The following is an 11,673-nucleotide window of genomic DNA, read 5'->3' as shown; positions in this document are numbered from 1 at the left end:
AGTGACTACACTTCAAAAGTACTTCATTGACTGTAAAGTGCTTTGAGACGTCCGGTGGTTGTGAAAGGCACTATATAAATGCAAGCCTTTCTTTCTGTCTGAGAGTTGAGATTAAACTGGAAAGCAAAAGTTCGGGAATGTTTTAAGTAATTCCCACATGAAACAACCATGTGATGATTAAAAAATAAAATGGGGTGGAGAGAGAGAGAAAAAAACTATGTCCTCTGGTGGGAGAAGGGGACATAACTTTAAAATTAGAGCTAGGCCATTTAGGGGTGATGTCAGGAAGTGTTTCTTCACACAAAGGGTAGAGGTAATCTGGAACTCGCTCCCTCAAAAAGCTGTTGAGCCTAGGGGATGGCTTAATTAAAAAATGTCAAATTGAAGATTGATGAGATTTTTGTTCGGCAAGGGTATTAAGGGTTAAGGAACCAAGACAGATAGGTAGAGTTAAGATACAGATCAGCCATGATCTAATTGACTGGCAGAACAGGCTTGAGGGGCTGAATGGCCTACTCCTATGGATATGGAGACCATGAGCAGGATTGTACGGCTCAACAACAACAACTTGTATTTATATAGCACCTTTAACGTAGTAAAACGTCTCAAGGCGCTTCACAGGAGTGTTAGGAGATTAATAAAATTTGACACTGAGCCACATAAGTAGAAATTAGCGCAGGTGACCAAAAGCTTGGTCAAAGAGGTAGGTTTTAAGGAGCGTATTGAAGCAGTAAAGAGAGGTAGAGAAGCGGAGAGCTTTCGGCAGGGAGTTCCAGAGCTTGAGGTCCAGGCAACAGAAGGCACGGCCACCAATGGTTGAGCGATTATAATCACGGATGCTCAGGAGGGAAGAATTAGAGGAGTGCAGATATCTCGTGGTGGTAGGGGGGGGGGGGCGGGGGCTGGAAGAGATTACAGAGATAGGGAGGGGCGAGGCCATGAAGGCTTTTGAAAATAAGGATGAGAATTTTGAAATTGAGGCGTTGCTTAACCGGAAGTCAATGTAGGTCAGCGAGCTGAGGGGATGATGGGTAAGTGGGACTCGGTGCGAGTTAGGACACGGGCAGCCGAGGTTTGGATCACCTCTAGTTTACGTAGGGTAGAATGTGGGAGGCCAGCCAGGAGTGTGTTGGAATAGCCAAGTCTAGAGGTAGCAAAGGCATGGATGAGGTTTTGAGCTGAGGCAAGGGCAGAGACGGGCGACGTTACGGAGGTGGAAATAGGCGGTCTTAGTTATGCTGCGGATATGTGGTCAAAAGCTCATTTCAGGGTCAAATGAGGCTCATTATTTACAAAGTAAAGAACTTGCAGATGTAGAGTTCCTGGTACTGATTGCACCTCCCCTGGGTACAGAGGCCTGCGAGCGGGCCTCATCCCGTGCAGACGGTATCTGTTTGGTTGCCGAGCAACCAGTGTTGACGCGATGATGCTCTGGGAGAAGCTGCAAGTCATTAGTCGGGATGCTTTCAGAGGAATGGATTTTGCGGAATGCAGCCTGTGAGGCCAGGATTCCGTCACAAACTTCCTGCTGGCTTCCCCACCGTTTAACCCATTAGTGCCTGGGGAGGGTGGGGGGCTTTGGCGATGAAATCCACGGTGTGGTTCAGGGCTGTGCGCACCATCATCATCATCATCGGCAGTCCTTCGGAATCGAGGAAGACTTGCTTCCACTCTTAAAATGAGTCCTTAGATGGCAATACAGTCCAATATGAGAGCCACAGTCCCTGTCACAGGTGAGACAGATAGTCATTGAGGGAAAGAGTGGATGGGACTGGTTTGTTGCGCGCTCTTTCCGCTTCCCGCGCTTGATTTCTGCATGCACTTGGCGATGAGACTCGAGGTGCTCAGCGTCCTCCCGGATGCACACCACAGGGCTGCTGGTTCCAGCAACATAGCCGATCGCGTGGGCTGGGATTGGGGATTGGCTTGAGCTGGGGTGGGGGCGGGGGGGCGGGGGGGTTGTGGAGAATGAAATAGTCATCCCGCCCCAGATTGCTACCCAGTGACCCTATCACGTCAGGACCAGATGTGAGGCCCCTCATGGTTGAGGAGCTGAATCTGCAATCAAGTACATGCGGGATAAGCAGCATTTGACGATGTCAAAGGCAAGTGCTTGCTCACGGCCAAGTGTTGTCCGGCTGTTGTACAATAATTTTCTGAGCACTCCTGTACTCTACAAAGTAGGCGAAGGTTTCCTGATTGTCCCCCTCCCCCGCTGACGTCACTCGCATTGTTGGTCTGTGCCGCCTCGGCCAGCGAGGGAGGCCTTGTCTCCAAATACAGCACACGAACCCTCGGCTCCGTCCCCCTCGGACCCTCCCTCCGACCCCTTTGCAAATGGTATGTTTGCCTTTATTACAAGAGGATTTAAGTACAAGAGTAAAGACGTCTTACTGCAATGATATCATCATCATCATAGGCAGTTCCTCGAACAAGGATGACTTGCTTCAACATGAGTTCACAGATGTTTCAATGTTCCAGTCCTGAACTCCAATTGAGGGGGTGGAAGATGCCTGTGCATGGATTTTTTTTAACGTGTGTTGACCGTTGCACATCAGCCACCACACGGGCTCGACAGAGCTTTACCTTTATCCAGTGGAAAGGGTTAACCAGGACGACTGGAGACCTGCTCTGCTGCACGGACCTAGTACGCACATATCATCATCATCATAGGCAGTCCCTCGGAATCGAGGAAGATTTGCTTCCACTCTTATCATGAGTTCTTAGGTGGCTGTACAGTCCAATACGAGAACCACAGTCTCTGTCACAGGTGGGACAGATAGTGGTTGAGGAAAGGAGTGGGTAGAACTGGTTTGCCGCACGCTCTTCCCGCTGCCTGCGCTTGATTTCTGCATGCTCTCGGCGACGAGACTCGAGGTGCTCAGCGCCCTCCCGGATGCTCTTCCTTCACTTAGGGCGGTCTTTGGCCAGGGACTCCCAGGTATCAGTGGGGATGTTGCACTTTATCAGGGAGTGCATAAGGGATGGTTTTCTAGACCAATATGTCGAGGAACCAACTAGGGGAGAGGCCATCTTATGAACATAAGAACATAAGAATTAGGAACAGGAGTAGGCCATCGAGCCCCTCGAGCCTGCTCCGCCATTCAATAAGATCATGGCTGATCTGGTCGTGGACTCAGCTCCACTTACCCGCCCTCTCCCCGTAACCCTTAATTCCCTTATTGCTTAAAAATCTATCTATCTTTGACTTGAAAACATTCAATGAGCCAGCCTCAACTGCTTCCTTCGGCAGAGAATTCCACAGATTCACAACCCTCTGGGAGAAGAAATTCTTTCTCAACTCGGTTTTAAATTGGCTCCTCCGTATTTTGAGGCTGTGCCCCCTAGTTCTAGTCTCCCCCACCAATGGAAACAACCTCTCTGCCTCTATCTTGTCGATCCCTTTCATGATTTTAAATGTTTCTATAAGATCACCCCTCATCCTTCTGAACTCCAAGGAGTAAAGACCCAGTCTACTCAATCTATCATCATAAGTTAACCCCCTCATTTCTCGAATCAGCCAAGTGAATCGTCTCTGGACCCCTTCCAAAGCTAGTATATCCTTCCTTAAGTAAGGTGACCAAAACTGCACGCAGTACTCCAGGTGTGGCCTTACCAATACCTTATACAGTTGCAGCAACACCTCCCTGCTTTTGTACTCCATCCCTTTCGCAATGAAGGCCAACATTCCATTTGCCTTCCTGATTACCTGCTGCACCTGCAAACTAACCTTTTGGGATTCATGCACAAGGTCCCCCAGGTCCCTCTGCACCACAGCAGGTTGTAATTTCTCCCCATTCAAATAATATTCCCTTTTACTGTTTTTTTCCCCAAGGTGGATGACCTCACACTTTCCGACATTGTATTCCATCTGCCAAACCTTAGCCCATTCGCTTAACCTATCCAAATCTCCTTGTAGCCTCTCTGAGTCCTCTACACAACCCACTTTCCCACTAATCTTAGTGTCATCTGCAAATCTTAGACTGGGTGTTGTGTAATGAGAGAGGATTAATTAGCAATCTCGTTGTGCGAGGCCCCTTGGGGAAGAGTAACCATAATATGGTGGAATTCTGCATTAGAATGGAGAATGAAACAGTTAATTCAGAGACCATGGTCCAGAACTTAAAGAAGGGTAACTTTGAAGGTATGAGGCGTGAATTGGCTAGGATTGATTGGCGAATGATACTTGAGGGGTTGACTGTGGATGGGCAATGGCAGACATTTAGAGACCGCATGGATGAACTACAACAATTGTACATTTCTGTCTGGCATAAAAATAAAAAAGCGAAGGTGGGTCAACCGTGGCTATCAAGGGAAATCAGGGATAGTATTAAAGCCAAGGAAGTGGCATACAAATTGGCCAGAAATAGCAGCGAACACGGAGACTGGGAGAAATTTAGAACTCAGCAGAGGAGGACAAAGGGTTTGATTAGGGCAGGGAAAATGGAGTACGAGAAGAAGCTTGCAGGGAACATTAAGACGGATTGCAAAAGTTTCTATAGATATGTAAAGAGAAAAAGGTTAGTAAAGACAAACGTAGGTCCCCTGCAGTCAGAATCAGGGGAAGTCATAACGGGGAACAAAGAAATGGCGGACCAATTCAACAAGTACTTTAGTTCGGTATTCACTAAGGAGGACACAAACAACATTCCGGATATAAGAAGGGTCAGAGGGTCTAGTAAGGAGGAGGAACTGAGGGAAATCCTTATTAGTCGGGAAATTGTGTTGGGGAAATTAATGGGATTGAAGGCCGATAAATCACTCGGGCCTGATGGACTGCATCCCAGAGTACTTAAGGAGGTGGCCTTGGAAATAGCGGATGCATTGACAGTCATTTTCCAACATTCCATTGACTCTGGATCAGTTCCTATCGAGTGGAGGGTAGCCAATGTAACCCCACTTTTTAAAAAAGGAGGGAGAGAGAAAACAGGGAATTATAGACCGGTCAGCCTGACATCGGCAGTGGGTAAGATGGTGGAATCAATTATTAAGGATGTCATAGCAGCGCATTTGGAAAGAGGTGACATGATAGGTCCAAGTCAGCATGGATTTGTGAAAGGGAAAGCATGCTTGACAAATCTTCTGGAATTTTTTGAGGATGTTTCCAGTAGAGTGGACAAGGGAGAACCATTTGATGTGGTATATTTGGACTTTCAGAAGGCTTTCGACAAGGTTCCACACAAGAGATTAATGTGCAAAGTTAAAGCACATGGGATAGGGGGTAGTGTGCTGACATGGATTGAGAAATGGTTGTCAGACAGGAAGCAAAGAGTAGGAGTAAATGGGTACTTTTCAGAATGGCAGGCGGTGAGTAGTGGGGTACCGCAAGGTTCTGTGCTGGGGCCCCAGTTGTTTACACTGTATATTAATGATTTAGATGAGGGGATTAAATGTAGTATCTCCAAATTTGCGGATGACACTAAGTTAGGTGGCAGTGTGAGCTGCGAGGAGGATGCTATGAGGCTGCAGAGCGACTTGGATAGGTTAGGTGAGTGGGCAAATGCATGGCAGATGCAGTATAATGTGGATAAATGTGAGGTTGTCCACTTTGGTGGTAAAAACAGAGAGACAGACTATTATCTGAATGGTGACAGATTAGGAAAAGGGAAGGTGCAACAAGACCTGGGTGTCATGGTACATCAGGCATGCAGGTACAGCAGGCGGTTAAGAAAGCAAATGGCATGTTGGCCTTCATAGCGAGGGGATTTGAGTACAGGGGCAGGGAGGTGTTGCTACAGTTGTACAGGGCCTTGGTGAGGCCACACCTGGAGTATTGTGTACAATTTTGGTCTCCTAACCTGAGGAAGGACATTCTTGTTATTGAGGGAGTGCAGCGAAGGTTCACCAGACTGATTCCCGGGATGGCGGGATTGACCTATCAAGAAAGACTAAATCAACTGGGCTTGTATTCACTGGAGTTCAGAAGAATGAGAGGGGACCTTATGGAAACGTTTAAAATTCTGATGGGTTTAGACAGGTTAGATGCAGGAAGAATGTTCACAATGTTAGGGAAGTCCAGAACCAGGGGTCACAGTCTAAGGATAAGGGGTAAGCCATTTAGGACCGAGATGAGGAGAAACTTCTTCACCCAGAGAGTGGTGAACCTGTGGAATTCTCCACCACAGAAAGTAGTTGAGGCCAATTCACTAAATATATTCAAAAAGGAGTTAGATGTAGTCCTTACTACTAGGGGGATCAAGGGGTATGGCAAGAAAGAAGGAATGAGGTACTGAAGTTTCATGTTCAGCCATGAACTCATTGAATGGCGGTGCAGGCTCGAAGGGCCGAATGGCCTACTCCTGCACCTATTTTCTATGTTTCTATGTTTCTATCTTGTATATGCTGACTATGGATGCACTCTCTGTGTAGTCACTGTGCGATTGTATAAGATGGAGACTTGTTTACCTGATGTAATATCAATAAGGTTCACACCGTGTACATACATGCTGGCACCACTAGAGGTTGCAACTGGTGGAGACCGGGGGTTTCCTGCCCTGGTGGCAGGGCCTTGTATTAAAGGCTGCACACCATGCTTGCACGGCACTTTGGAGTTTGGAATAAAGCTCCAAGGTCACTACCGTTCAAGTACAACACACTGTCTTGTGGAGTCATTCATAAGTACATGATAGACATAACAACTGGCGACGAGAATAAGGAGTTTCACGCGATCATGGCTACCGTTGGCACACTAAAAGACTTTGCAGAGGGTGATGGTTAGAATGCCTTCACGGAAAGGCTCGAGCAATATTTCGTGGCAAACGACCTGGCAGGGGAGACAAACGCATTGGTGGAGAAGTGCAAGGCTATACTGCTGACCAGTTGTGGGCCCGAGGTCAACAGCCTCGTCAGGGATTTTTGCTGGCACCCACGAAGGCCAAGGATAAGACATACGATGAGCTGACTGAACTAATTTGCGACCAACTTAAACCAAAGGAGACCATCCTCACGGCCAGGCACAGATTTTCTATACGCACCGCAGACCTGAGGTCCAGGAGATTGAAAAATATGCTGCCGATCTCAGGAGACTTGCTGCACCGTGTGATTCTGGCATGCACCTCAACGCAGCATTGTGAGACATCTTCATTATAGGAATTGGCCACGAGGGCCTCCTTCACAAGCTACTATCTGCCGCCACCACAGTCACCTGCAGAAAGCCATCAGCATCAGTCAGGCGTTCATGACCTCGACCTGCAGCACCAAGCAAATCATTCAGCCTGTGGACTCAAACGCGGCAAGTACTGTACACAGAATGGTGCCTTTCACAGGCAAGACTGTAGAACGTGGCTCTGTCCAGGGCAGAGTGCACAGACCTCAGGGTTCCAGAACTCAGAGTCCGCCAAGGGGTGTTAATCGAGTAGCACCATGCTGGTGTTGCGGAGGAAACCATAGGACTCACCAGTATCGGTTTGTTGAGTACGTATGCAAAGCCTGTAACACGAAGGGCCAGCTCCAGCGTATGTGTAAAAGAAATACGACTCACCGTCTAGCAGAGGAGTCAGTAGATGTCTTTGAATCCAGCGGGGAGTATGATGATTTGGCCAGAGAGGCAGCTCAGCCCCAAGAAGAAGTGCATGGAGTGTATACCTGCACCACTGATTGTCTTCCAGTGAAGATGGAAGTCAAGATAAACGGCGTTCCAGTCTTCATGGAAGTGGACACGGGAGCGAGCCAGTCAGTGATGAGCCAGGATGCCTTCGAGAGGCTGTGGAATGAAAAACGATCCGAGCTGGTTCCAGTACAGGAAAAGTTGCACAAGGAGCCGATCCCAGACCTTGGTAGTGCGGATGTAAGTGTAATCCATAAAGGCGTGATGCACAAGTTACCTCTGTGGATTGTTGCAAGTGATGGACCAATGCTATTCGGAAGAAGGTGGATGAGGAAGATCCAGTGGAAATGGGAAGGCCTCTTCACTCCAGCAATCGATGTCCCCCATGCTCAGAGGCAGAGCAAAATCTCACCATCGCTTGGGCCAGGCACCAGAGAACAGACCAGCGCAGCCCCTGAGGCACAGACCGTCCATCACAACTGCGTGGCAATGATCCGACCGGAACGATCTAAAAATACCTTCCTGGCTCCAGTGGCAGGACTCCTGGGGAGGAAGATCCAAAATCACAAGTACCCTTCCAGCGTTTGTGGCAGAATCGCGGGAGAGAAGGATCAAGGCAGTCGACCTTGAGGACCGAAGCAAGATGGTGTTCCTGCTGCAGCGAGGGGCAGTGTGGCTGAAAGGAAAGATGGCCGCAGCAACATCACAAGGTGCAATGCTGAGAGATTAACACGTGGGGTCCAACAAAGGATCTGATTGGGGCAAAGCCAGCAGGGTTCTCTTAAAGGAGACCCGCAACCAACTGAACTTAAAGAGACACTGTATGCACGGCAATCAATGTAACGAATCGATTAAAATTGTGAACAGATGTTGGCACTGTAAAGAACAGAATGTTGTTGCGAGATGTCGGTACCAGTCCTAATATAAAGAACCAAATGTTGTTGAGAAATGTCGGTTCCAGTCCTAATGCAAAGAACCAAATGTTGTTGTGAGATGTCAGGAATAGAGTGTCCAAGAGCAACAAGCGAGCGAAGTCGGGAGGGTAAAGGCGCGGAGCCTGATCCCCTGCCCCAGGTCTATCCCACGCTGCAGGCACCCGATGGCACCATTCGCTACGGACCTGGAAACGAAAACAGCGGCAATACGCGCAGTCGGCCGCCGTTGCCCACCACCCGGGTGGAGATGGCGCAACCCCCAGACCCAGTCGCTACATCGGCCATATCCGGGAGTGAAAGGTCAGAACCAATGAGTTCCCCAAACGGGTCCTGGAACCTAGGTTCCCAACACCGTGAGGGAGCAGGCAGAAGACTCTGCAGCCCTCAAAGGAGGACAGGGAGGCCACACACATCTGTGGCTTTGACCACCACTAGGCAACGGCAAAGGCCCTGAGTCCTGGCTTGGTGAGTGAACCAAGTCCACCCTGCGAGCAGGGGGTGCAGCGCTGCCATCAGACGACTAGGACCCCGTTCAGTTGCTCTGGAACTAGCGTCCTCGCGCATACCTGTACTGCTATCTCAGTACTGACCACGATTAAACCATGAATGCAACCTACCCAATCCTGGTGCACGACCGTAAAACATAACGAATGTAAGTCATGGACCCTCGATGCCACGATACAAACGAAAAAAATGTTTTTTTTCTTCCTTTCTTTGTACTTGCACTGCTTCTGATTCTGTATGTTAATGTAACGGGCCAACTGCATGATCTCGCTGTGGGGGGGGGGAAATGGATGTATGTAGCCATGGACACACACTTGGATCACACCCAGAACCCACTGGAACCTCCACCGCATCATCGAACCATCCAATCTGATAACCACTACCCAACGTTGTGGCAAAAGGTCTTGCGGGTTAACAGGGAGCGGGCGAAGCCAAAGCACAGCCAAGGTGCAAGGGCTATTGGCACTTAAGTCTGGGGAGTGCTAAGCCAGAGCACATACTGCAAAGGTAATTGGCACAAAGGACTTGGGGGAGAGTGATGTTGTATATGCTGACTATGGATGTACTCTATGTGTAGTCACTGTGAGATTGTATAAGATGGAGACTTGTTCACCTGATGTACTATCAATAAGGTTCATATTGTGTACTTACACTAGAGGTTGCAACTGGTGGAGACCGGGGGTTTCCTGCCCTGGTGGCAGGGCCCTGTATAAAAGGCTGCACACCATGCTTGCACGGCACTCTGGAATATGGAATAAAGGTCCAAGGTCACTACAGTTCAAGTACAACACATTGCCTTGTGGAGTCATTCATAAGTTCATTATAGACATAACAGACCATTTAATTTTTTTTTTGTTATGTTGGTTGAGGGATAAATATTGGCCAAGACACCGAGGATAACTCCCCTGCTCTTCTTCGAAATAGTGCTGTGGGATCTTTTACGTCCATCTGAGAGAGCAGACGGGGCCTCGGTTTAACGTCTCATCCGAAAGACGGCACCACCGACAGTGCAGCACTCCCTCAGCACTGCACTGGGAGCGTCAGCCTGGAGCCTGAGAGGGCTGAGGTGACTCTTGACTCTGGGAAACAGCTGTCCCAGAACTGACAATTCGGAAATGTAAAAGTCTCAAGGATCAGGAGGCATTTACTAGCATAGTAACTTTCAAAAGAGAATTGCATAAATACTTAAAAAGGAAAAATTTTCAGGGCTACGGGGAAAGAGCAGGGGGGAGGGGTGGGGTGGGGGGGGGGAGGGTGGGGGGGTGGGGAGTGGGACTAATTGGCTCGCTCTTTCAAAGAACCGATGGGCCGAATGGCTTCCTTCTGTGCTGTATGATTCTGAAGTTTAAGGCAGAGAATTCGCAGTGATGGAGGAGAAGGGAGGAGTCACAGCTGTGGAGAGCTGAAGAGGCAGAGAGCTGAGTTTGGGTGGAGCAGGTAGGACTCAAAGTTCAGTCAAGGATTCTATAGTTGGATACACAAGACAAACGCTATGCCAAAAAACACATTGCGATATGGAAACACAATGCAACAGAGGTTGAGACTGGAGAGGGTTGCATAACGAGCTTTAAATGCAAAGCCTTGAGGTATTATAAAGGAAAACAACCAGAGAGATATGTTAAAGATGTCTAGTGCCCATGGGGGTACAAACACTGGGCGTGTTGCATTAGGAGTGAATGGATTTCGCCCAGCAGCATCCAAACCCATTCCTGTCGACCTCTATCAATGCTGCTCATCTCCCACTGCTGCAGATGCTTATCAAATACAGCTGTTGGATACAAAATGCGCAAAAGACATTGCATTCAGACATTCCAAACTGTTAGCCACGAAGTTCTACAGAATACATGTGGCCTCACACCCTGAGATTGCTACACAGCTTGATTTCAATCCAGCTCCCAAATCGGAGAGGCTCTTCTGGGTGGTGTGATATGTTCCTTACTGCACCACAAACACACAGACTTCAAGATAGCTATTAACTCAGGAACTTGTCAGGTGACCTGTCATCTGATGCTTTATTATTGTAAACAGTAATGGCTGCATTACCAAAGTAGTCCACTAGGTGGAACTATATTTCAGGTAGGAAATAAGGCTCTTTATCAGCTGATTGGCAATCGACTCACCTCTCGTCTTCACCCCCCCTCTCTCTCTCTCTCTTTCATACTCACTCTCTCTACCCTACCTGTCATTCTCTCGCCCGCCTCGTCTATTTCTCACCCTCACATTCTCTCCCTTCCCTACTCTCTCGGACACCTTCCCTCTCATTTTCACCTCTGCTTTCTCACTGCCCTCCCTCCCTCTCGCTCACTCTCTCCCTCTCATCCTTCGTTCTCAGTCTACCCTCCCCCTTGAGCCCACCCTCCTGTTTAAATCTTTTTATAGCCTCACCCCTCATTATTCCTGTAACCTCCTCCGGCCCTACAACCCTCCCAGAAATCTCGGTTTCTCTGATTTTGGCTCCTGTGTAGTCCCCCTCCACCAACGGTGGCCGTACCTTCAACTGCCAAGTCCCTCTGCTCTGCAATTCCCTTCTTAAACCTAGCCACCTCTCCACCACTCTCTCTCTTGCATTAAAACGCTCCTTCAAACCGACCTCTTTGACCAAACCTTTGGTCACCCGTCTGCTACCTCCCTCTTTGTCTTGATGTCTTTGTCTGATTACATGCCTGTGAAGCACATTGGGATGTTTTC

This window comes from Pristiophorus japonicus, chromosome 24 (assembly GCF_044704955.1).
Source record: "Pristiophorus japonicus isolate sPriJap1 chromosome 24, sPriJap1.hap1, whole genome shotgun sequence".
NCBI lineage: Eukaryota > Metazoa > Chordata > Chondrichthyes > Pristiophoridae > Pristiophorus > Pristiophorus japonicus.
This window is presented reverse-complemented; position numbering follows the sequence as displayed.